Source organism: Cebus imitator, unplaced genomic scaffold (genome assembly GCF_001604975.1).
Source record: "Cebus imitator isolate Cc_AM_T3 unplaced genomic scaffold, Cebus_imitator-1.0 Scaffold4, whole genome shotgun sequence".
Lineage (NCBI taxonomy): Eukaryota > Metazoa > Chordata > Mammalia > Primates > Cebidae > Cebus > Cebus imitator.
In genome coordinates, this window is record NW_016107319.1 from 3,424,871 (window position 1) to 3,451,728 (window position 26,858).

The following is a 26,858-nucleotide window of genomic DNA, read 5'->3' on the forward strand; positions in this document are numbered from 1 at the left end:
GTAAGAAACTGGAAATTAACATTAATTTTGTTCCCCTTGTGGTTGTAGAAAGTGATCATCTTACTAAGTGAGACAACAAGGTAAGTACAGTGCTTAGCATACTGCCTGGCACAGATAAGACACCATTAAAGATTTTAGCAATGATTATTTTTCTTATGAATCAAGTGAAACCATGGAGATATTTCAAAAGCCCATTAATGATTTACCTTGCCTAATTCGGCCACATGGTCATTCCAGAAAAACTGCTTGATGATACACCATTAAAAAAAATGTCCTCCTGACCTGGAGCTGGTGTTACTAAGCACACATCTTACCCACTTACATATCCTTACTTAACCCACAGTCACTCCTGCGTTTGGATGGGATCACAGTGCTATTAACCTGAGAAGATTTCTGAATAACTGAAATTCTGTAAGGACTTGTATCTTTCCAGTAAAGTAAACAATGAATCAACCAGTATTACTGTGGGTAGGAATTCCAAAGTTCAGGGCACATGTCAAAGCTCAGGACGAGGTTTCAGGACTGTCTATGATTTGTGTTTCCCAACAGATTAAGAAGAGAAACACACAGCAGCCTAACCTGTAACACTGTTCGTTTACTCTGGGAAGGACAGAGTTTTACCTCTGATAGAAATAGCAGGCTTAGTAGAATCTAAGTTAAACTGAGCAAAATTAAAATGAGAGATTTAGATGTAGACACAGTCACATACCAATTTTGGTTTTTGTTTTCCAAAGCTAGTCGATTTGGAGGAGTAACTCCATCCACTTATTCAACAAATATTTGAGGTCTTTACATCCCAGGCCACTGATGTAGAATTTGGGGAAAGACTGATAAATAAGACAGATAAATTCCATGCTCTTATTTTCTGGAGGGCAATAGACATCAAGAGATAAACAAATACACAGGTAATATACTATTAGGTTATGATAACTTGAATGAAGGGAAAAAGCAGAGGAGAGTAGAGAATTCGTATGACTTGGAGAGCAGTTTGTCTCTGTATTACATTAAACAGCACTTTCAGGAAAGTTCTTACATCAGAAGGTACTGCCTAGGCAGAGTCTGATGGAGAAGGATGGAGCCATGTTGATGTTTCGGGAGAATAGCTCTAATCGGAAAAAAGACAACATGCAAAGCTCTTGGGATAGGGAAGTACTTGGTGTGTTCAAAGAGTCGCAGAGAATCCCAGGTGACAGGGTCAAACTGAGCTGAAGGAGAGGGCTGGGAGTTGTGTTCATGAAGGATGCCAGGGAGCCAGTCAAGGAAAGGAGTCTGGAATTTACGAAGCCAATGGGGAGTGACTGGAGCAGTGAGGACAAGGCAAGGCAGCACATGATCTGATTCTCATTTGAGAAGGACCTCTTGCCATGGCTGCTTGGTGGAGAGGAGATTGTAGGACGGTAAAGGTGGAAACGAGGAAGCCAGTGATGAGGTGACTGTAGGTGCCCAATGACGAGGGTCATTGTGGAGGAGGTGAGAAACATACTGTTTGGGGATATATTTTGAAGTTGGAGTAAATAGAATTTGCTAAGAGATTGCAAGTGGAGTTTGGGAAAATAAGAGGCATAAAAATGGCCCCATGTATTTTAGTTGGAGCCGCTGAGTGCTGTCATTTATTGAAATGAGGAACAACGAGAGAAGAGCAGCTTTTGTTGGGTCAAGAGTTCTGTAGCCCTCTACATAACCAGGGCCATGTATCCAGGAATAACTTATATCCTCATAACACTTGACATTTAGCAAGAACAATTTCAAGCCAGCCATATGAGCAAGGTGGGACTGATGCTATTTGTTTCCATTTTGCGAGTGAAAATAACCAAGGCTCAGAAACAGTAGCCAGAGATAGCATAATAGACAGGGCTAGTTTGAAACACGAGACAGAAACCAACTCCACCTAACAGAGGCACAAATGAAAATGTATTGGCTTTTGTAAATGGGGTATCTAAGGATGAAGCTAGCTTTAGTTGTGGCTGGGATTCATGATGAGTACTGTCCATCTGTCTGTCTGTTCATCTGTCCTTCCAGGATGTTACCTTTCAAGTCCAGGTAAATGTTCAGAACCCCTAGAAAGAGAACTCAGAAGGCTCTGTGCATATATTCTTCCAGGATGACCTCCCTTTCACATGCTGAAAGACTACTGCAATAACATCACAGCTAAACCCATAAAGATGGAAGATTGAGTGTTCAGCGAGTTGGCTGACAGGCTCTAGTTTAATTCTGATCTGGGAGCTGGGAATCCATTGGAACCCTGTCACTTCACTGCCAGAAGAGATTGCCTTCTTTCTGCTTAGGAAAGACAAAAGACTCCCTGCCTCCCAGAGAAGCATTTTCCCTGAAGCCAGTCACTGCCGGCCCTTCTGGGACAGAAATCGGCTGGACTCGGCTCCAGCTGGAGCTGGTTTACAGGGAGGCCACTGCTTCTGTGTTGACATTGGAAGGATTCTCAGCTAGGTGCCTCTATATTTGGTATACTATCAGCCAAAAGCTATTCCTTAGGTCTTCGGCTGTCATTGTTCCCTCTGGCTGCTCCTTTTGGAACACAGAAATATCCTAAACTCTGTGTCATTTCGAGTTACTTATGCCTTCCTGTGATTGACATTCTCATATACCCTCATCTTTACGCCGCCTCCTCTTTATGTGTCCATGACATCACGACCTGCTTGCTTTCTTCCCATCTCATTGGCTGTTTCCTCTAAGGATTCTTTGCTGATATCTCCTTCCCCATCACCTGCCAATTTCAAAATACTGACATTCCTCAGGCATCAGGCATGGATCCTGTTTTGTACTCTATCTGGACTCTCCCTGAATGAGATCTCATCCATTCCCTGTGGTGGTGATCACTGGCTTCCTATTTGATAGTCATCCTCCCTTCTCTGTTAACAGATTTTCATTTGGTTTAAGTTGGGACAGGGCATGTATTCTGGGAAAATGGATGAATCCTCCATCCCTAGTGGATGATCCATGATGGGGTCTAAGCCAATCAAGGGTCTAACCTCATGACCCTTTGCTCATGATTGGTTTAGGGATGAACATGTGATTAAGTTCTGACCAATTGGATCTTAAAAGAAGCTGGAATTCTGGGAGAAATTTCACTCATACTGAACAATTTTAGCCATCTTGAATGTTTACATTTTCCTGAACAGTTGAATAAACTTGTCCTTAGGCCTTGAATGTTGTTTACCATGTTCTGCAGCTGATGGAACTTTGACTCATGCTTCAAGATCCCGTGCAAATGCCACTTCTCTGTATCTCTCCCCTGTGCTTTCTTTTTTCTCCTCCAGGCTTTGTTCTCTGTGTGCCTGCAGTACCCCACACCTGTATTGTGGGACCCATCAGGTTGCATGGCAAGTGTGTGTCCTTCCACCTCAACTTTAAGCTTGTCCAGGGTAGAGATGCTGGCTTGTTTATTTCTGAAACGATTCCAATAGTTAGCCCTTTACCTGATTTGAAGAAAAGTTTCAATTACAGTGAATGAAAAGTGCTACTGAGTGCAGCAAGAAAAGATGGGTGATATTGACAAGACAAGCAACAAGCCACATGGGGAAATCAGGGGAGACACATGGCCATACGTTCCTGCTGTTTGCAGGATGTTCACAGTCCTCACTGGGCCCTGCCTGTTCTTGTCCCTCATAACCTCTCTACCTAAATTTTCTTACCACAGACTCACACTACTGGAAGCTTCAAGTTTTATTTTGTTTTACTTATTTGTATAATTCTAAATTCTATTTTAGATTCAAGGCTGTAAAGGTGCAGTTTGTTACATGGGACCACTGCATGACACTGAGGCTTAGGGTACAAATGATCCCATTGAAGTAGTGAGTGTAGCACCCAGTAGGTAGTTTTTCAGCCTTTGCCTCCCCCCACCACAGTGGCCCCAGTGTCTAGTGTTCCCATCTTTATATCCATGTGTTTAGCTCTCACTTATAAGTGAGTACACTTGATTTTGGGTTTTTTGTTCTTTTGTTACTTTGCCTAAAACAATGGCTTCCAGCACATCCATGTTGCTGCAGAGAACATGATTCTGTTCTTTTTTATAGTACTCCACATTTTCTTTATCCAGTCCACCGTTGATGGGAATCTAGGTTAATTCCATGCCTTTGCTATTGTTAATAGCACTGCGACGAACATACAAGTGAGTGCATGTATCTTCTTGGTAGAACAACTAGCTATCCTTGGGCTATATGCCCAGTAATGAGATTGATGGGTCAAATGGTGAAATTTCAAGTTTTAAATCCACATACATTATACTGTTTCAGGCCACTGTCCATTTTCACTCCCTATCACTTTGCCTGTCATTTCTTCCCATTTTGTTAACTTTGTTAAACTCCTATTCATCATTCAAAACCCTTCTAGGATGCCTCTGGAGGCCACTCTTGAACAGGCTTAACGACTCCCTGTTCTGCCCTTTCTCTGTGCTTGAAACATAATTTATAGCATGGCAGCTGTGTCTGTGTGTTGCTCTTCATGCATCTACCTCCTATCCAGAACTGTAGATTCCTGGAATGCAGAGATCATGTCTTCTGCAGATGTGAATCTCCACTGCCTAGCTCAGAGTCCAGCACATCATGGGCTTATTAAGCTTTGCCTGTCTGGGCCAGGCACGGTGGTTCTCACCTGTAATTCTAGCACTTTTGGGGGCGTAGGCAGGCTTATCACTTGAGGCCAGAAGTTTGACACAACCCTGGACAACAAAGTGAAATTCTGTCTCTACTACAAATACAAAGATTAGCTGGGCAAGGTGGTGCATGCCTGTGATCCCAGCTACTGGGGAAGCCATGTGTGGTAGGGCACACCTCTAACCCAGCTACTTTGGAGGCTGAGGCACAAGAATCAGTTGAATCTGGGGGGTGGATGGAGGTTGCAGGTAGCCAAGATCAGGCCACCGCACTTCAACCTGGGCAACAGAGTAAGACTCTGTCTCCAAAAAAAAAAAAGGACTTGCCTGGCTGAACTAACTCTCTTGCTTCCTAATTCCACTGAGACGTCCTCTGATATATCCATCCAGAGCCCACTACTGGATAGTTCAGCCTCAACCCATATGTAGCGGGCTTTCCAATGGGCGAGTGTAGTAATAGTCATAGCCTAACATTTTGAGCATTTATTATGTGTCAGAATCATTTCAACTCTGTAAGATAGCTAATGTCGGTATCTACATTTTACAAATGAGGCAGAGAACATTAAGTAACTTGCCCAAGGTCACAGAACCGATATGGGACAGAATCAGGATTCCAGCTCACAGTCTGACCCTGTGCTGGGTGCCCTTTGGGAATGGATAGCTCCTACCATCCTGTTGTTAGGCTGTTCTTTCCTATTTCCTGTGGCCCTGTCCCAGATCTTTGCAGCATAACTTTTAAATTCAGAAGCCTGCTAGAATTACTCCTCCTTCCTCTGGCTGCAGAGAGCATGCCAATGTACATCACTGAAAGCCCGTGGCATGGTCTTCAATCTTTTCACACTCAGCTTCTTCCAACCTTGACCTTAGAGTTGTGAAGACGATACTTATGGGGCTGTTACTCAGAAGAAAATTGAAACGATCCCTGTGGGGAGACTGCAGGATTTTAGTTCCAGCCTTCCAATTTCAGATCAGCCTAGAGAAAAGAACCATGCTAGCAGTCCAATCCGCAAAATTAGGTGAGCTCCATTCTTTGCCTGTCTTAAGAAATATGGGTGCTGCTCTAAAAATCTTTTTTTAATCTCCTCTCTGGTCCATGTAACAGGAAATTGGTCTCTGCCACAGGCCAATAAATCTCCAACTTTTTATTGAATATTAAAGAAAGACTTCAAGTCAAGTTCAAATCTCTTTGCTTGGAGCTTCTTACATAATACTGCAGCTCCGATACCTTGGGTCACAAAAGCTTTAAAAAGAAGGAGAAAAATGGAAAAGCTCTGCAGGTCAGTGGCCCTCAGGGATGATTTTATTCTCCTTAGAAATAATGGCCTATTGCTCTAACAATCTTAAGCAAGGCATTCTCTTTCTCACTCACACATTATAATTGAGATGGGGGGATTAATAACCGGTAGTTTATGAACATGTAGCAACTTCTCTCAAAAGACAAGCTGTGCAGTCCATGGACCTGTGATGGACAGTGAGTGGCACTGTCCAGATGCCCTCCCAGGATTGAGGAACTTGTTCCTCCTGTTCTGGGACTGTTGGTTGACACAGCTCAGCCAGTATACTCTCCCAGACAGGCCTTTGTCCTGAAGAACCTACGTGGACCAAGGCCACGTGCTCTCCCCAGGAGCAGCCCAAATGCATTAGGTGAACATGGGGCGGAATAAAGGCCTGGCCCTCTTGCCTCAACCTGAGACAATTCCAAAAGCCATCCAAGCTCCAGAGCTCCCCAGGGGTTGGCTGAAGTCTCTTCTGCAACTGCATCTCTCCTCCCCTTCCTCGAACTTGGTGCTCTCTTTCTGCAGCAACTGTTGATTCTGCTGGTGCTCTGCGACAAACCTCCTGCGTGAGAATCTCAGAGTCTGCTTCCCTGGGGAATCCATCCTAACACAGACCTTGATGCACCAGTGACTGTGAGAAAATGAGCACATTTGGGTTGGGAAGACCTTTAGAAGAAAACGCACAGAATGATACCATTTTTATAATCTTTAAAAACACACAAACACATGTAGACTGTTTGCAAATGTATAAATCAAGGTGGAGGAATGATAAACACCAATTTCAGAAGAGCATTTGCCTTTTCGGTCAGGGGCAGCTGAGAGGAAGCTAAACAGGGCCCAGGCTGTGAAGCACACAGAAGTCTTCAGCTCCATTGGTAAAATTTTATTTCCTAGGCTGGGTCATGGGTGCATGGATATTTATTTTACTATTATGTTTTTTGGAGGTCAAGATATTTTATAATACATATAAAAACCAGGGCCTATTCAGAGATGCAGATTTGAAATCCAGCCCTCCTTGTGAAAAGCTGAGTGCGGGCGAGTGACTTCACTTCTCTGAGGCTGTGCGTAGTTTTGTTCATAAGAAGCAGAAACTCAGACCAACTCCAATGACTCTAAGACCTTAAAAATCAAATTCAAAGACCGCCTGAAAGGAAGTCGGTTGTCTTTCTTCCAGGGCTTCAGGATCTCTCCCGTTTCTATTGCTCTGCGTGTGTCTGTCCCATTCTCCTTGTCCCGCAGACGAACTTCCCGTTTCTTCGCCAGCTCATATCCTCTCCCGTCTACAGCATCACCTTCCTGCTTCAAGTTCCTCATTCCAAAGTTCTTATTCTGATTTCCCAGGAGATGAACTGTCTTTGCATTGAGTATTTACCCATAGTGCAAGTAGCTGTGCATGGCAGCCCTCATGGCTGGGGTTGAGGGATAGATCATATTATTGTAAGATGCTCACTGCCTGTATTAGGGTTTTCCAGAGAAACAGAACCAATAATCATGTTCACTCTATCTATGTATCTATCTATCTATCTCCTATATATATCCCTATATACATACAAGGGTGTTGGATAAATATCAGAGGCTTTGAAGGGGGTCAGATTCCTAGGAAGGAGGAAAAGGGCAAAATGTCTCAATACAGATACGATTTCCTTGTAGAGATTTTATAAAGTTGAATTAAAATAATGAATATTTAAAATAAGCTTGGCATTAGAAGACATTCTGCCGATGTTAGTCCCCTTCCTCACACTGCAAGTGTCATGTAGGGCATATTTCAGATCCAAGGTTGTATAGATTAACAGTTAATAGGGGTGATAGTCAAATTTGTAGGGTTCGAATTCTGGCTCCACCCCTTACTCTCCGGTCAAAGAAATTAACCTCTTTGTGCCACAAGCTTCTTATTTGTAAAGCAAAGATGTTAATTAGTCTCTCTCCAATAGGGTAGTTGGGAGGAACAAATGAGATGATTTATGCAATAGGCTTTGTAGGTGCCTAGCCGAAATAAAGCTCTCTGCTGTTGAACCATGATTTGTACTATTATCAATAAACATGTGATTCATGAAAAAAAAAATTCTTGGATAAAGAATTCACACGCTGATGAAATTTGGCCACTGACTTCATAGTCCACCAAACCAACTGGGGACAGTTTTGCCGGAAATGTCTTGGGCAAACTACAAACCCAATCCAATGCTTATTTAATTACTGCTTTCCATGTGCCAGATAGTGAACGAAGCTTGGTTTCCACTGTCCAATTTAAATGCTTAAAGAAATGGGCAGTGAAAGCCAAAATATTCACCTCTTGCCCATCTTTAAACTACAGTGAGTTGCTCACCTGTCATTCCCACTTGAATTTACAAAGAAAAGTCCAAAGGCTGGTTGGTAAAGATAGAATCTACAGTGTGTAAATCTCTAAGAACAGTGCCTGTCACACAATTGCTATGTAAGGATTACTATTATGATTACTATTATTGCTATAATTATTATTACTATTATATACTCTTCTCTTGAGGTCTTATGATCTGCATTTTCCCTCTGGTTCCTCTACTTTTTAGAAGACATTTCACCTCCCAGGTGCTTGCCCTGATTGCTGTCTTAACATCCCCTGGATTTAGTGCTCAACTGTCTGTCCAGTATCTGAGGACCAGTTCCTGTTGCTTCATTGCCTTTGTGGCATCTTTGTTGCCTTTTCTACCTGTTGCCATCCCAGCCTGGTGGAACCATCCCTTCATCTGGTCTCTTGACCCTCCTAGAGGGGAGGGGCATGGGGATTGGGATGTAAAGGTTAGACGTTCAGGCCAGGCGCAGTGGCTTACGCCTGTAATCCCAGCACTTTGAGAGGCCGAGGAGTACAGATCACCTAAGGTCAGGAATTTGAGAACAGCCTGGACAAAACGGTGAAACTCCATTTCTACTGTAATTAGCTGGGCATGGTGGCATATGCCTGTAGTCCCAGCTACTTGGGAGGCTGGGGCAGAAGAATCACTTGAACCTGGGAGGCAGAGGTTGCAGTGAGCCAAGATTGCACCACTGTACTCTAGCCTGGGTGATAGAGTGAGGCTGTCTCAAAAACAAACAAGCAGACAAGGAACAAATGAACAAACCAAAGCAGCAAAAGAAAAACACGTTAGAAGTTCAGACACCTATAAGCTTGCTTTTGTTGCAGGAGAGAGATACTCCTTAAAGCTAGCCTACGCAAGACAGGAGCTCAAAGAGGTTAATTTCCAGGAAGTTTCTGAAGATATTACTAACCATCTCTCCTCCAAAATGTAATCTAGAGCAGACATCGCTGCAAAATGAGAGTGACCTACATTTGCACCAAACTTTCCTACCCTCCCAAGAGAGGACTTCTGAACCGTAAGACTCCCTGCTACAGATGGCTTTGTAGGCTGCCCCTGCCACCTTTCCCTCCCAAAAAAGCAGTGACTTGTTTGATACCACCCAGACTCCAAAGTAATATTCAGCTTGCAGTCCCTTCCCCTCCCCCAAAAGCAAGTTATTTGCCAGATCCCAAATGGTCTGTGGTTGATGGATGGTGGGTGATTTCTACATCAGCACACCTTGGAGCCCCAGAGCTAACCCTCTGACAGCGTTAGCATAAAAGATTTACATTTATGTTACGAGGGCCACACAAGAATAATAATTTTAAGATACATTGCCTTGGCTGCTGGTGCACCCTGGGAAATCTAGTAGCGGCAGGCACCGGGCTGCAGCACTGTAATTACAAAATGGCAGTGCAGGAGAGGTTTTCTGGAGACAAGCACCTAGAGACCAAAGCCATCTGCATGCCTTGGCGGATTGAAATTACAGTAATATATGAAGACATTACCTGAAAAACCCGGCACCATTTAAATGATTTACTCTTCAGCCCCAGCAAGCTTTAATTTAAGGATAAAGTCATTCAGAAAGCTAATCTGATAGAGGAGGCATTATTTCACACAGTTAAGTTAATTTACAGTAGCTGATTGTTGTGGCTGCTTTTGGTATTATTATCTTCCTGCAAACAGCTGATCTGCCAGACAGAAGCAATATACTGCTTAACATAGTGTCTTAATTCAGCAGGCAAGCTATCTGTGATAAAGGTTTGTTTACAAGCAATAGTAGGAAAGTCATTTTGAGGCCATGCTGATAACACTGATGAGAAATATTTTTTTAAGGGAAAAATACACAATTAAATAAATGAATGAATCAGCAAGCCCTGCACTCAGGCATGGGTTTGTCTAGAACCGCTGTCCCACGGGGCCATTTTCCATTGGTGGGACCGTCTTGCCCTTTTCCATGCATTTCCCCCTGTTGGTCTTCTCCCGTGGTCCTCTCCATGTTTACTACAAGTTGTCTTTGTGTCTGGTGACAACTTCCCCGTTGGCAAACGGACTTCTCTGCCATGTCTTTGAGAAAGCCGTGTCTTTGGACCCCAGTCAATTTGGTTGTCCCATCATCTGTCTGCTTTCCAAGAAAGAAGTGAATGTTGAGATTTGTCTTTAATGATGTTTTATTTTTCATCTTTGGGAGACCCAGAGTGTTCTCTTACGAATACTGAGGTAGAAAGACATCAGAAAGTGGGCATTTGAAAGGGAGCTAACAGATTCAATGGTGAATGAAACTGGAGATTTTGAACGGGTTACACACAAACGGACTTGCTGTTTCCATTCCAAAAGTAGGAAGGTGTGATTGTGTTTTATAGCAACTCAGGATGATGAGATGATTCCGGGGCTCTGTTAGCATAGGCAGGGGCATTTGTCTAATGGATTGCCTTCATCAGCTTAGAAATGTTTTCTTTAAAGATCAACAGTCTCTCATGACCTCATGAGTTTATTTCAATAGCAGAGGCATAACTTTTGGAAAGAGGCTGAGGAAATGCTATGCAAAGGATCAGGACATCACTAGCCAATTGTCTAATAAAGGAGTTCATCGGATAAGCATCTGTTAGAAAGAACCAGGGAAGTCAGATTCATACAGCTGAAAGGGGCTTAGCCCAGTCCACTCATCAGTAGCTATTACTTTCTGAGTTCTTATTATTGGGTAGACGTTGTGCTATATGGATATTACTCCATCTAATTCCCAGTTTTTATAGAAGTAATACAGATTTTAGAGTGCACATGATTTCTACCAAAATAGAGAGTGGGATGGGTCACTTCCTATATGAGTTATATGAGAAACAGCTTTCAAAGATGACCCTTAGTGACCCCCAGCTCCAGTGTTCATGCCTATGTGTAGGTCCCACCCCAGAGTAGGGATTATCTCCATTAGACTATAAGTTAAATAAGAGAGAAAAGCCCAAGGCAAACAAACCAACTCAAACCAAAAGCCAAAAGCTTGGCTTGCTCAGTTGTAACCCAGCACTGAGCACATTCTCTAGTATCTAATAGTCCCTGAATGTTTCTTGAAGAAATGATTGAAAGAATAAATACACGAATGAGTTTCCTTAGCTATAAGATGAACATGAAATATCTGTCCTACAGGATTATTGGGAAGAGTTAGTAAATGTTTGCTTTTACAGCAGAGATGTCTGATGAAGATTTTCTTCCCCATCTCCTGTGTCCTTACAGGCAGGGTGGACTCCTCCATTTCTCATTGTGTTTTCCCCCCAGTGAATCTACCTTATGGTGTTTTGAAGAGGAATGTTGCCTTTTCTGAATTTTTCTTTTTTTTTTTTTTTTGAGACAGAGTCTCACTCTGTCGCCCAGGCTGGAGTGCAGTAGCGTGATCCCAGCTCACTGCAACCTCCTCCTCCTGGGTTCAGGGCATTCTCCTGCCTCAGCCTCCAGAGAATCTGGGACTACAGGTGCGTGCCACCATGTCTGACTAATTTTTTGTATTTTTTAAGTAGAGACGGGGTTTCACAGTGTTAGCCAGGATGGTCTTGATCTTCTGACTTTGTGATCTGCCTACCTCGGCCTCCCAAAGTGCTGGGATTACCGACGTGAGCCACCGAGGCCGGCTACCTATTCTGAGTATTTTGAAGGGAGCTATGGAGCTAGCATGCTGGCATGGCATCACACACACCACACAATTAATTCCCCATCTGATTTTTCTTTTCATCCCCAGTTTCCACCCCAGTGAGGTCATGAGGAGAGATCCTCTTCTTCATCCCTTCCCTTCCCGATGGAGTAATCGGTTCTGTGCCCTGTTTTCCAGCTACTTTTGAATAGTAAGTCTTCCCCCACCATCAAATACAGTATCTCCTCTCTTCTATATTAGAACTGATGCCAGGATATAGACGTTTGCTTCTAACCTATAGCAGGTTTATCAGATAATGTCAATGAAAGCACGTCTCTCTCTAAGATGAATCCTCACGCCTTCTGCTAAAAGTATTTTATATAATTATCCAAATGACCTAAGGTTTGTCACATACTAAGTATGCATAAATATCAGTTCCTTCATCTCATATATAAAAGCATATGTTACAAAGAAAAAAAGTTAAAAATAAAGACAAAGGGATACATATATTAAAGAAAGAGTCAGAAAGCAGTGGTGACCCCCTCCCCTAGGATGGAGAGGGAAACTGCTTGCTTAGCTCATGAATGGTTGTCACTCATCCCTGTATGATTCCCATCAGTGGGGGCTGCAGGCTTTAAAGTAAGATTTGATTCCATTTCAAGCACCTCTCTTCAGCCTTCAGAGGAAGAAATGGATTTCAGGAAGAAATGCCAATGGAAAATGCTCACCTTTGAGGGCAGAGACCCTGTCACATAACTTCTGAGACTTGTTAGTCTTCTGGGTTGCACACTACTGGGCCAAGTGTACACTGATTGGTTTTCTTTCTGACCTGTGAAAGGAAGACAGCATCTGACAGAGCTTGGAGAACTTAGGATGACCAAGCTTTTCCTGGAAAAGTACGTTCTCTCATTAAGGTGGGGACACAGTTGTGTGACCCAATTCAACATCCTTTCCCAAGCTGTCTTTCTTCCAGCCAGGTTTCAACTAGCATATACTACCCACCAGGAGGTGAGCTTTCTCAATCGACTGTCTCTGCATTAGACTGTAAGCTCTGCAAGGGTAGGCTCTCTATCACATACACCATTGTTTTCCCAAAGTCTAGCCCCATTCTCAGCATTTAGTAACCACTCAGTTCTCTCCACTCCCAAGCACTTTTCTACAGCCATAGGCCAGAAATTCTTAAAAGGATGCAACTGACTATCCCTGACTTCCCCTTTCCCTTTCACCACCCCATTGTACCCCTCCAAAAGCTCTGCAAGCCACATCCATGCCATTCTGTCAGTCTCCTTAGTCTGAGAGACTGTGATTGTCCCATTAGATGAGCTCTATTAAATACAGGCCCCTATCCATTCAGAAGTACCCACTCCTATTCCACCCGCCACGTCAAGAGAGAAGTGGATTAATTAACATGGTGGGTCTGTCTTCTACCTCGCTGTCTTGTACTGCAACAGAGCCCAAGAAAAATCCATTAGATTATACTTAGAGATAGCTGAAAGAAAGTTTAGATTAAGTTTCTCTCTCGAGGCAATTGTATTAGATAGATCAAGTTTCTGTTCATCTCTCTGAAGACTGTAGTAATAACCAGTGTCATGACTTTCAAATCCTTTGGACTGCAGAGGGTAATCAAACATGGTTGTCTTTTTATCCTTCTCCTTTACTTGTTAGTATTCTACAATCCTGAGTCGTTCATCTGTCAAAGGGATGGTATTAAGGGGATCAATGTTGACAAGTGATAGTACAAATTATGTAATGCTGATGACATTTCACTGTCTCCTTTTGATCTGCAATTCCCACTCTCAATCACTCCTTATATTATAAAAAGTATTGAAAGAGAAAGGCAGCTGTGGACGCCATTGGCTTCAGTCCCTAAGCTCCAGGGGCAAAGCAGGGTAAATTTGAAGAGTAGAGGAGATTTCTGAATTAGACATGGGGCCTGGGAAGATGGCCTGACTGACAGAAGGGGAAATTGAGGTCATCTTCCTACAACAGGCCTTTGACAGCTACCGCTTGGGACCACATTGCTGTAGTCCCATGAAATATTTGACATGTTAGGCCCATGCTGGCTATGGACCTTCTATTTCAAGTATATATCCTTTGACTTCTCCTCCCATAGGGAATTCCAGCCTTCCTTTTGGGGAGTTGATGGAGGATAATTTAAAAGGAAGAACTGAGCTGGTTTTGTATGAAGAGCAGAAGGTCAGAATGACAAGTATGGGGGTGAGGGTGGCTATCTCTCCTGGCGTGGGGGGAGTACTACATTTTGGACCAAGCAACAAATAACTAAATAAGAAGAAACATGTTCAGAGTACAACAGAAGACACTTTTGTGGGGAAGGGGAAGACATTTTCTTTCCTCATAATGTTTATTTTCTCATGAAGGAATCCCTGCTAGTGTAACACCCCTGGACATTCTCCCTACCCTCTTGATGCCTCTCTCCTTATAAACCTCAAGGAGAATGGCTATTCACAAACATGGGTTCTGAGTTGAGATAGTTGCTTAATTTCAGCAAATCATGGTTTTCTCATTTGCAAAATAAGAACAATAGCACCAAACTTGCAGGGATGCTGTAACTCACAAAATGGTAGCGTCCAGAGTCTTCCACCTTCTAAGGTACTTACTCACTCGGAGGGGTCATAAAACTTTATGAGAACATCTCCCGTGGAACAAGATTGGATCTGGGGTTTTACCTGATTTCTATGATCTGATACATGTCATATGACCAATAAAATCTTTTATGCTTCTTTCAGCCAAATGGACTTTGCCTTCATTTATGTCATGACACTGGTCCCAGAGGGCTAGAATAATGGATGGGTGGGATGAGGTTTGATGGCTTTAGCATAATTTACTTGTCTAACTCTTTCAGTAGATTCATTTATTTCAAAAATATTCATTAATCACATACTATGTATTGAGTACTTTTCTAGGCATTGAGGTTGTAATGATCAATAGCACATAGAGAATCTTGATTATCGCAGTTGGTCAGTTCATTGATGGAATTACACTGTTTCATGTATGTTAGTATTTCTATATCCTGTCATGTTATCTGGTACACAGTGGGCACTCGAAAAACGTTTCCTGAATAAAGAAACAGACAAATGCATACAAACCATTGATATCCTTCCTAACCACCAATGCAGAGAAACTGAGTCAGTACTGGGAAAGTTTCTCAAGACATGAGAAAACACTATTGCTCAAAATCAGCAGTCAAAACTAGGAGGAAGAAACAGGATTCAAGACCACATTTCACCACGACATATTCTTTAGAATGTAAAATAAAAACAAATAGAATTTTATTAATCTATTTTTGCCTATGGCCTGGAAAAGCCCTTATGTCAAAAATCCCCGCCTGTAAATTATGCTTTGTCTTCCCATTATACATTTTATTAACCACTCTTTTATCAGCAATCTTATTACAGTTGATCTGCACATGAATAGAAACAATTTACAAATGATCAGGGTTGGATCAGAGAAACCATAAACTCAATGCAAATTGTTACAAATTATTTACTGGCTTAGCACAAATCTGCATATAGATTGAGGAAGTCAATCAGAAAGGTACCTTCAGGTATTCTTCGCAAGATATGATTGTGAAGATAGTTGCAGACTGGTATGCATCGTGTGGAATAGAAATGAAAATAAATAGATTCATTTGTCAAATACTCTTAGGTGTGGGTCCTCTCATTTAATCAGAACTTTGGAGCACTGGATATCTGGGAAAATTTAAGAAGGGGAAATGGGAGGGGGTTGGAAATGGGATTACTGGAAGTATAAGGTCAGGACTCACACATATAGAGGGATTTTTGAAAAACAAAAAGTGGAAACACTGACCCAGCATATACAGAATATTTTTTATGTTTAATTTTAATCATCTTCCAGCAACTCTATGAAACAGAGAGACCATTGCTTCTGTTTCTCAGATGAAGGAGCTGAGTTTTTACAGTATGGCCAAGGTCACACAGAAGTCAGGGCTTGGATCTGAAACCTCTATCTCCACATCTGAGCAGCTGTCAATGAAAGCATGGCCTATGGTAGTGGAGTTGTTTGTTTTTTTGCAGGTGAGGGGTGCAGGTCCTTGGGAATAGCTCTGAAGTCCTAACTCTCTGCCAGCATCATAACACTTGAATATATCCAGATTTCCCCTTTACTACTCCTTTAGCTGAGGAGGTGGCACGATTTAATACAAAGAATTCAGGGCTGGGCAGCTGGAGCTGATTTTGAGCAAGCTCTTCTATCCAGCTTGCTATGGGACCCTGAACAATTATTTTCTCCTCTTCAGGACTTGGGTTGCTCAAAGTACAGCAGAAGATGCTTTTGTGGGGAAGGGGAACACATCTTCCTTCCTCATAATGTTTCTTTTCTCAGGAAAGAATCCCTGCTAGTGTAACACCCCTAGAAGTTCTCCCTACACTCCCCCAACTTTGGCTGGGGCACAATATTAGTTTTCTCTAAGCTCTTTATATGCTTACTTTAAATTCTGTATATGTTACTTTTGGCTCAGGGTGAAATATGTGACTTCTTATGTGTTGTCTACAGACCTATATTATTCCCTTGGCAAAAGGGGAGTTGGGAAAAGTTGGAGCTCCCATTCCCTAGTTCCTCCTCTTGGTGCTATGTCATTTCCCCTCTCTAGCATTCCACAGTTCTCTTCTTTCAATCAAAAACTGTTCTCAGATCATTTTCAATCCTAGTAACTCAACTCTTTGCCCAGGGAAATTTGGCTTTTAAGGAAGATCAGAATCTTCATCAAAATGATAAAACATTTAATTGGTGATATTTTGAAACTTTCCATTAAATGGGCAAGTTTTTTGGTAGCCCACAGCCTTCTCAGAGCCCTGAAAATTCAGCTACATCTGTGGTTGTTTATTCTTTTAGATTCCATGGCCAACGTTGTGGAACTTTGGGGTTACCGGTGGAGATGACGTGTTACCATTTCACCATTTTCACGCAGAATAAAGTTTTCTCTATTCTACTTGCTGCTATTGCGTGGTGTCAACAATGAATCTAAGAAATCCTAAAATGGGAGACATTCTCTACCTTCTGCTTCCTTACCAGCTATGGGACTCATCTCACTGCGTGTGAAAAATGAGCGTCATCATTATATGAATAGTAACAAGAGGCCCATTTTTCAGATGCTTCCCCTGCATGCATGGGCCAGGCATGACTCAGAGCCTGTGTGTTCTATTTTACTGAATGCTCACAACAACCAATAGATCTGGTATTCTATTATCACCTCATTTCACAGCTAGAAAAATAGAGATTTGGGAGGATAATTTGTCTAATTGCATACAACTATGAATTAGAAGAGATGAGTCTATCTCAGTTCTGTTTGACTCCGAAATCTATATATATCCTTAACCAATAAATCATGTTCATCATAGGAGTTTAAAACATATGGAGCAGGATCAGGTAGCTTTTCTAGATCTTTTCCATCTCAAAGATATAATCGATAAAGTTGCACAGTTTCTTATCTTGTCCAACACCCCACGTTGCAGAGAAAGAACCTGGGGCAATACAACAGGGATTTTTATAAACATATATGAAGATGGGGGCATTGGGAATAACACTGGGAGCAATAGGGGGATGGCCAGGCATTACACCTTGACTCTCGTCTCCAGATGCACACCCCACACATCGTTAGGAATACCCTGCACTGTGCAACTCTAGGGGGAACCACTTGCATTGGCCGTGAGATGGTAGACTTTCTTCTTTCAGTCTCCCTACTCTGTCATATAAGGCTAGGGTATTTTATTATCTTTCTATAATTTTATTTCATAACCATTTCAAAGACAGAAGAGAGCCAACATTCCTTTTTTCTTTCTCTTTTTTTCCTTTTTCCTACAAGAGAATCTGAGAGTTTGCAGAGACTGGGTTGCTGGCATCAATGGCTTTGGAGAATGCTGGTGAATCAATCAGAAGCTGCGTTGTGAATGCTTGGCATGGGTTTTTTTTCTCTTTCTTTTCATTCTTTGTGTGTGTGTGGTGTGGGGTGTGTGTGTGTGTGTGTGTGTGTGTGTGTGTGTGGGCACATGCAACTTGGCAACTTTGGTGCTTTTCCACCAGCAAAGGACGCAGGAGCTTGAAGCTTGATGTAATTAAACAGCAGCAATATATACTATATTGAGGCTTGCTTTGTACATGAATCTTCTCTTTTGCTCTATTAGTAAATGCCCCACTGGCTCTGTGCTCTGCATTCATTAAACACCCAGCACCTTGGAGTGTTTGAGCCTGCTGACATGGACTCCCTAAGACTGCAATCCAGAGTTTGGGGCCCATAAGGGAATTCCATGCTGCTGTTAGCAATCTTTTAGGCTGCTCTGAGGTTATGCAGAATAAACTTAGCTAAGTCAATAGGACCTCTGCAGGGAGTTCTGATGGTTGTACCTGTGCCTATGACTTTGTTCCTCTTGAAGTGCTCAGCCCAAGTCCTCAGGAGTTGAATTTGGATAAAATTGAAAGGTAAACTAATTACACTGGGACCATTTGAGCTTTTGTGGTTTGACTTAGCAATTCCCAACAAAATTGAGTTCTTTGGGGACTTCAAGATCTGCTTAAAATGTCTTTTTTCACCCTTATTATTATTCTCTCTAGTTCTGAATCTAGTTCCATTGCAGGTTCTGATATTTGGACAAAATGAACTTCACTGCCACTCTCATCGTGTGTGGCTCAGGTGTGAATATATTCGTTGTAGACACACACATACTCTTTCATAAGAAAACAAACACATAAGGATTCTGTATTTGTTCAAGATGGTTTTAGTTGTAAGGGACAGACACATAAATCAAGCTGAACAAAAGGAAATCTAGAGATTTGTGTAGGTGAGAAGTTTGAGGGTGGGTCTAATTTCACACTGATTTTCATACGCAAATGCCTTGGTAGGACTCTGTCTCTCTGGCTCTCCACCTCTCACTTATGCTTGCTTCAGCCCGTCATTTAAAAAAAAATTATTTTACTTTAAGCACCAGGACACATGTGCAGAATGTGCAGGTTTGTCATATATGTATCCATGTGCCATGGTGGTTTGCTGCACCTATCAACCTGTTGTCTAGGTTTTAAGTCCCATACGTATTAGGTATTTGTTTTAATGCTCTCCTTCCCCTTGAGCCCTTCCCAATGGGCCCTGGTGTGTGTTGTTCTCCTCCCTGTGTCCTTGTGTGGTCATTGTTCAGTTCCCACTTATGAGTGAGAACATGCGGGGTTTGATTTTCTGTTCCTGTGTTAGTTTGCTGAGGATGATAGCTTCCAACCTCAACCATGTCCCTGCAAAGGGCATGGTCTCACGGCTGCATAGTATTCCATGCTTTTTAGTTTCTTCAGCTATGGAAGGGGTGGCCCACTAATCATCTCACAGGCATTATCAAGGATTAAATGAAATAATGGTATGTATAAGAACCACTTATTGAGAAGCACTGGCAATAGACACTGGACACTTAATAAGCACTTTCTTATTTACCTTTTATTCACATCCCAATCCGCAAGCTGGCCATCCTCAGCAGTTGTGGACTGGGATGTGAATACAAGGGTCCATTGCTCATATATTTGTGCAAAAGAGCAGAATTCCTGACCAGAGGACTACTCAGTCTTTAGCATGAATATCCCCAGATTGATTGCCAAACCAATTTTAACCAGGGTGCTTTTTGGTCATGGATTTTCTTAGGATAACAACTTCTCCACATGACCTGGTTACAGAAGCGTGCTGTTAATATTTGAAAGCTTAAGTTCTAAATAAAAGCAGACCAGGGAAATTTGTACATGGCTTGCCTTGTTTGGCTTCTTCTGACTAGTTTTACTAAATTTCTTGTTAATAAGCTTTATTATGAAATAACAGAATTAAATTAGTTAATATTAGAATTAAAGCCAGCTCATGGATTTATTGTGGATATGGCTGAGGCCACAAAACGATGTTCACATCAGGATAAGCTACTCTCAGGCATTAGTACCAGGAAACTGTACACACACCTCACTCAAGCAGCTGAAAATTTATAATTTTCTGGAAACTGTTATCTTCTTTGCTTTGGCTGCCACGAAGCTCAAAGTCAAATGCTGGCCCTACTTGTAGCAAGGGTACAGAACTTGTGTTATGCATTTTGTGTATTACTTTATCCTTGTCTGTATTTTTGCTTTCTACTTTTTATATTACCTTTATTCTAATTTTAAACATTACTTATGTTTCTGTTGTTTTATTTCTGTAGGTGTCTCGCAACTTCGTGGAGTTGAGTTGGGGCTTTGTAAATAAATAAATAAAATTAAATAAATGCAGGTGGGATCTCAGGGGACTTTTTCTGTAAACATAATGTTGGCTGTGCTAATGCCCTTTCTCCTTCACTGCTAATATCTTGGCTCTGCTTGGTGCCACTTGTTCAATTATAGCACCAAGCTCCTGTTTTACAAGGCTTCCTTTGAGCACATGTAATCAGAAACAGCTCCTCACTGCAGTCTCTTTGTTCACTGACTGGAAACTTAAATGCCTCGCTTTGCCTAATAAATAACCCAAGGGCTCAAACTTGGCCTTAGCCTTTATTTAGAACACGGAATTGGTGAAGCTCTGAAGCACATGCATAGCCAAGGCCATTGGAAGGTCAGGCATCTCTCAGGCATTTTAGGAAGGTTGTATACTGCCCCATTTCCTCCCACATTTATGGGACCTTTTTTTTTCCCTAGAGCCCTCTGTGCTTGCTCTTATCTTGGCACAGACAACTTTGGGTTAATCTACTGGTATACTGATGAACGGGTGACTCACTACCAGGTGACTCATGGCTGTTGCGTGTGGGCTAAAATGTGCAACATGCAAAGCTGAGTTAAGTCTCAGTGACCATCTGTGAAGTTTTGGTTACTTTTATCCACCTGCTTTTTCTGCATTAAACATTATTAGGTAGCAACTATCAAAGGGATATAAAAGAGTGAGCCATATCCATTATAAAGAGGCCACGACCTCAAACCAGCCCTATGCTGTTTCTCTTCTTGGGCTCAAATCCTGTTATTCACCGTGTGACACTGGACAAGTTTTCTTAAGCCTCCAACTTTCAATTTCCTTATCTATAAAGTAGGGACATTATTAGCCCCTCCATTAGTATTGTTGTAAAATCACTGGATTGTGCCTTTGTACACAAAGTCTATTCACAATCTCAGTGATCTGTGAATAGACTGAATATTTGCTTCCTCTCCAAAATCTGTTTGTTGAAATCTAACCCCAACGTGATAGCATGTCGGGGTTGGACCTTTGGGAAGTAGTTAGGTCATGAGGATGGAGCTCTCATGGATGGTGTTACTGTCCTTATGAAAGGGACCTCAGAGAACTCCCAATGCCCTTTCCACCACATGAAGGCACAGTGAAAAGTTGGCTGTCTATGAACCAAAACATGGGCACTCACTAGACACTGAATCTGCTGGCGCCTTGATCTTGGACTTTCCAGCCTCTAGAACTGTAAGAAATAAATGTTTGTTGTTGATAAGCCACCCAGCCTATGGCATTTTGTTATAGAAGCCCATACAGACTAAGACATGCGTTTTCTCCTCTTCATTCCCAATTTACCTAGTTAACTTCTTTCTGCTCTATTTTTAACTCTTGGTTTAGGAGATATTTCCTTGTGTGAAGACTTCCTTGATCTGTCCGACTGAAGCTCATCTCTTATCATGAATTCTCATCATAGTCTGCATCCTTCTCCCTGATACCTGTCACAGTTGCATTTTGACATTTGCTTGTATGATTATTTAGTATCTGTCTCTTCCAGGAGACTGTAAGCTCCATGAGGGCCAGGACTAGGTTGTCTTTTGTTCCCTTGTGTCCTTAGTGCTTTCCTCTGGGATACTCATAGTGTAGATCAATACAGAGTGAACAGTAATAAATGAATAAAGATGGTAAATGGATGGTGTTGGTCAGAATCTGCAGAGGAAACAGAGGAAGGTGCTAACTTGAGCATCTACCTACACCTACTATGTATTAGTCCAGTAACACATTGCTATAAAGAAATACCTGAGACTGGGTAATTTATAAGAAAAGTGATTCATTGGCTCACGATTCCACAGACTGTTCAGGAAACATGATGCTGGCATCTGCTCTTCTTCTGGAAAGGCCTCAGGGAGCTTTTACTCATAGTGGAAGCCAAAGATGGAGCAGGTATCTTCACATGACCAGAGATGAAGGAAGAGAGAATGGGGAGGTGCTACACACTTTTAAAACAGCCAGATCCCCAATAACTCACTATGATGAGAACAGCACTGATGATGCTAACCCATTCATGAGAACTCCACCCCCATGATCCACTCACCTCCCACCAGGCCCCACCTCCAACACTAGGGATTGCAATGCTACATATTTGCTGGGGACACAGATTCAAACCACATCATACTGCAAACCAGATATGGTGCTACATGCTTTACCTACGCCAACTGGTTTAAATTTCAGCACAAACCACCTTGAGGCAGGGGTTGTGTTGTGTTAATCTTGTATCCCCAGAGCCGTTTTGAACATACATGTTAGGTTCAATGTTTGTCGCTTTCATTAAAAATTTAAATAAATGAGCAAACAGATCTTCATTACACATAATGGAGCTGGAAAGTCACCTACAAAAGCTTTTAGACATTGCGAGGATGGAGGTCCGAGTCCTCTTTGTGTCTCTTTTCTTGGAGGTACCAGGCTAAAAATTGACAGCTTCTAACTAGAAATGCTGCCACCCCTACCTCTTGCTCAACCGCAGCTCATGCGAGTTGGTGTGCTCTTTATTTATTATACATGTCTGCATATTGAGATAATTGGGTTGTAGAATATTGCAGGCAGACTTATCTGAGAATGATTTCTGCTGAATAGAAATTACTTATTTTGATTCCTCGGGGGTTTGTTTTGTCAAAACTCATGTAGTATTTAGCAAAGTAATCATTGTTCAATTGCCGAGCACAGGAAGTGTAAAATTATCCTAATAAGAAGGAAAAGAATGAAGAGAGTCCTGCTGACCTCGTCAACTTGATTAGTGATGGTTTTTCATCACCTTCTCAAGGCCTAACCTCAAACGCTGCCCGTGAAGATCACCACGCATCTCTTTATCTCACTGGCCCTAATGAGATATGCAATTTGTCATAGGGCTGATCAGCCAGAATAGAAACAAACAAACAAACAAAAATAAAGAACAAAAAAGAGGATATTTCCGATATTCGTAAGAAAACTACTCAATAGCAAATCAATAGCCAAAGTAGAAGGATAGTTTTGAAAGCCAGGAGCCTGGGTTTTTCCATATATACATATATACTCTGTGACCTTGACTTAGTTGGTTAGCCTCCCTGAGCCCAAATTCTTCATCTGTCTGATGGAATTAGTAGTAATACCTACATTATGTTAGCTTCTTGTAGTCAAGAATCTGTTTTGTTCATCTGCCTCATTCAAGAGGGTCATCGACCATTTGGCCCTTCTTGCCCTGCAGGAAGCTTTGAAGTAAAACATATCCTTGTAGAAATTTGGGGGTACCCTATACAAAAAAAATGAAGCTTTCCTTTGGTATCTTCTTGAGTAAATAGCAACACAGCTAATAAAAGTGCTTCCTAGGAATTATCTCCTTGCACACATGTGAGGTCACTCGGAGGTGGGTTGAAGAGACATTCTCAAGGTCACACATTCAAGGTCACACAGGGAGAATGTGGGATTCAACCTCAGGTCCCAGTTCTTATGTTTCTTTCTGTTTCTCTAAGCTGCTGATAATACGGGGCTGTTATGATGACCCAGAAGAAGTTGTTTCTTTTTTATGTCTAATGAAAGGTGAGGCCCTATGTCTGAATACCCTGCCACATGGCAAGTGCAGGAGTGGCTGAGAGGACAAGTTCTGGAATTGCAAAGCCTGCACTGGAATCTTTGCTCTGATTCTTTTCAGGAGTGTGAATGTAGGAAAGAACTCAGTCTGTCTATGGAGGGCTAAAATAAGGATTTCGAATTCTGTGATGCTATGTCCATTGAGATGTCTGCTCAATGTTCCTTTTGCTTGCATCTAGGTAAGCTTCCAATGGTTAAAGCAGATGTTGGGTTAGGAGGTGTTTCCTTGTGTGAAGTCTTCCTTGATTTTTCTGACCGAAGCTCATCTCTTATCAGAAGTTCTCATCATACTCTGCATCCTTCTTCCTGACACCTGTCATGGTTGCATTTTGACATTTACTTGTATGGTTGTTTAGTGTCTGTTTCTCCCAGGAGTCTGTAAGCCCCTTCCTCTGGGATGAACTCGTAGTGTAGCTCAATATAGAGTGAACAGTGAAGATGAACTCATCAAAGGCAACGTATCTGCTGCTGGCCTGCTAGAAGGTCTCCATGTTATGAGGAAGCTCAGACACATGGTGAGACCACCTGTCATTGCTCTAGTTGACAGCTCCAGCTGATCTGGGCCTTCAAGTCTCCCTAGCCAAGTGTCAGGTGTGAGTGAAGATCCTCCAATTATTTCCAGGTATCAGCCATTGAAGTCATGTGAGCCAATCAAATCTTCCCAGAGGAATCCCTCAGTGTAGTGGAACAGACATATCATGCCTGCTGTTCCCTGTTTGAATTTCTAACCCACTGAATCTATGAGAATTGAAAAACGATTGTTTTACAGCATTTGTTTTAGGGTTGTTTGTAATGCAGCAATAGTAACTAGAACCCAGGCTAAGTTTCAAAATGCTCATCTGCATGATAGAGGTAATAATGATGTCATTCTTACAGGAGAGTTGAGAATTGGCAGTTCAAGAGCTTAACATCATATGGTACATACAGTAAGTCCTCATCAAATGTGGGTGATAAATGATGTTACTACATAATAGTATCGTTAGCATCATCTAATAATTTGCCTATTGAGTATGGGAGTTAGGAAACCTGGGACACCACCCAGGTGGGTGTGTTGTAGCAGACAGGGGCTGCAGCCAGCGGCAAAGAAGCAATACCAGCTGTCAGAAGCTTTTTCCCTGCCTCTATCTCCTGGGAAATAATGTGGCTTCCACAAATGTCCAGGGCAAGCAAAAGCAGAGTATTTGCTTTGACTCCAAAAGGTTTCAGAGGAGGCAGCTTCGATTCCTTTACAAACTGCACAGTTGTGATTTCTCACTACCATGGTACTGAGTGGCAAAACTGCATGCCTCTAAGTTTCCCCCTCCAACTGCCATGTTAACAAACTCCAGCCAGTTGGTATCTTTGTTCAATGCAGCAGAAAACTCAGCTGGGGACATGACTTGTGTCTTGTGCTCTCTTTCTCTCCCTCCTCTGACTTACACAGGCCCCTAGAGAGTCTCTTGACACTTCTCAGCCTCAGCAGTGGACTTCTGGGTCTTTTCCCATCCAGGCCAGCTGTCTGCTGAAGTGCGCAGCAGTGCAGTAAGATCTCATTATAGAGCCCAGAACCTTCCGAGCTAGTGTTTCTTGGCGTCCCTTTGAAGTAGGGTTTCCCTCCATCCCTGCAACTCACAGTCCCTCACTAAGTTACATTACCTGCTGTTGCCTTAGTACCTTAAGCTTTGATTACTGCCAGGCTGTGACTGTCCCAATATCTCCCCCCAGAGCTGAATGCAGGCTTGAGAATGAGACTCAGAGTGAAATCCTTTGAGCTGAGCCCTGGAAACCTCCTCATGTTACCAGCTTTTAATCCTGTGATGAAAATCCACTTTTGATGAAATCCACTTTTTCCCATGTACTTATGGTTGGAGAACTTGGGGTTATCATTCTCAACTTCCGTCCTGTGGTGACAGTGCCTAAGATGTGATAAACATTGCTCAGAAGAAAGTCAGCTGTTCTATTTATCTGTTACAAGGGGACCAAGGCACCTTTCTTTCAAGAGATAGGACCAAAGAGCTTACAGGTATTTTTTTTAAGTGAATACTTTCTAAACATTTACTATGTGTCAAACTGTTTTTTTAAAAATTTTTTAAGTTCTGGGGTACATGTGCAGAACCTGCAAGTTTGTTACATAGGTATACAAGTGCCATAGTGGTTTGCTGCATCCAACGCCCTGTCATCTACATTAGGTAAATTTCTCCTAATGCTGTCCCTCCCCTAACTCCCCACCCCCTGCTGTCCCTCCCTTAACCCCCCAGCCCCAACAGGCCCCGGTGTGTGTTGTTCCCCTGTGTCCATGTGTTCTCACTGTTCAACATCCACTTAGGAGTGAGAACATGCAGTGTCAAACAGTTTCCTAAATGTGTTCTATGCATTCTCTCACTGAATCTTTGCAACAGCCCATTCTTTTCACGCCCGTTTTATAGACGAGAAAGCTGAGGCTGGGAGAGAAAAAGTAACCTTGCCGAAGCTAGAAAATTATGGAGTTGGAAATTGCATGAAATTGACCCAGCTCCAGAGACTGGAATTGTTTTCGACTCGGCATACCGCCTCTTGATGTGAGATACTTAACACTTCCCTCACCCCACATCCTTCATGAGGGTGACTTCTGGTCTGACGATAGCTGTTAATCATCTCTTCAGTCCTTGAATTTAGTTCAGGACCATGCCAACATAAGATGCTGGACAAAGTGTTTGTCCAGTGAATGGGTGCAAGGGAGACCACTGCAGTGATGTAACTGAAACAAGGACTCCTAGTTGAAAACGAGTTACTTTTTAGGGTGCAGGGCCTTCGAGAGTCACCTTAGCTGTTGGGAAAATCTTAGTGGAACTGCAGTGAGAAAATACAAAGTGAGAGGCAAAGGGTTACTGAAGGTTTCCATCAGCTTATCTCATGGGAGTCCCGAATTCTACCTCTCAGTGAATCGGGAACTGAGAATCGGAGAGATGGCAAGACTCAGATTCCTCATCTCTAAAATGGGCATGAAAAGAATGAGTTGTTGCAAAGATTCAGCGAGAGAATGCATAAGACACATTTAGAGCACTGTTTGACACGTAGTAAATGTTTAGAAAATATTCACTTAAAAAATACCTTTACGTTCTTTGGTCCTATCTCTTGAAGGAAAGGTGCCTTGGCACGCTTGCAACAGATAAGTAGAAAAACTGACATTTTTTTTCTGATCATCTCCCATGTATATATACTTTCTCTGAATATCTGATTAATTTTTCCTCCCTCTGAAGGGGAGAAAACATATATATATATATATATGCCT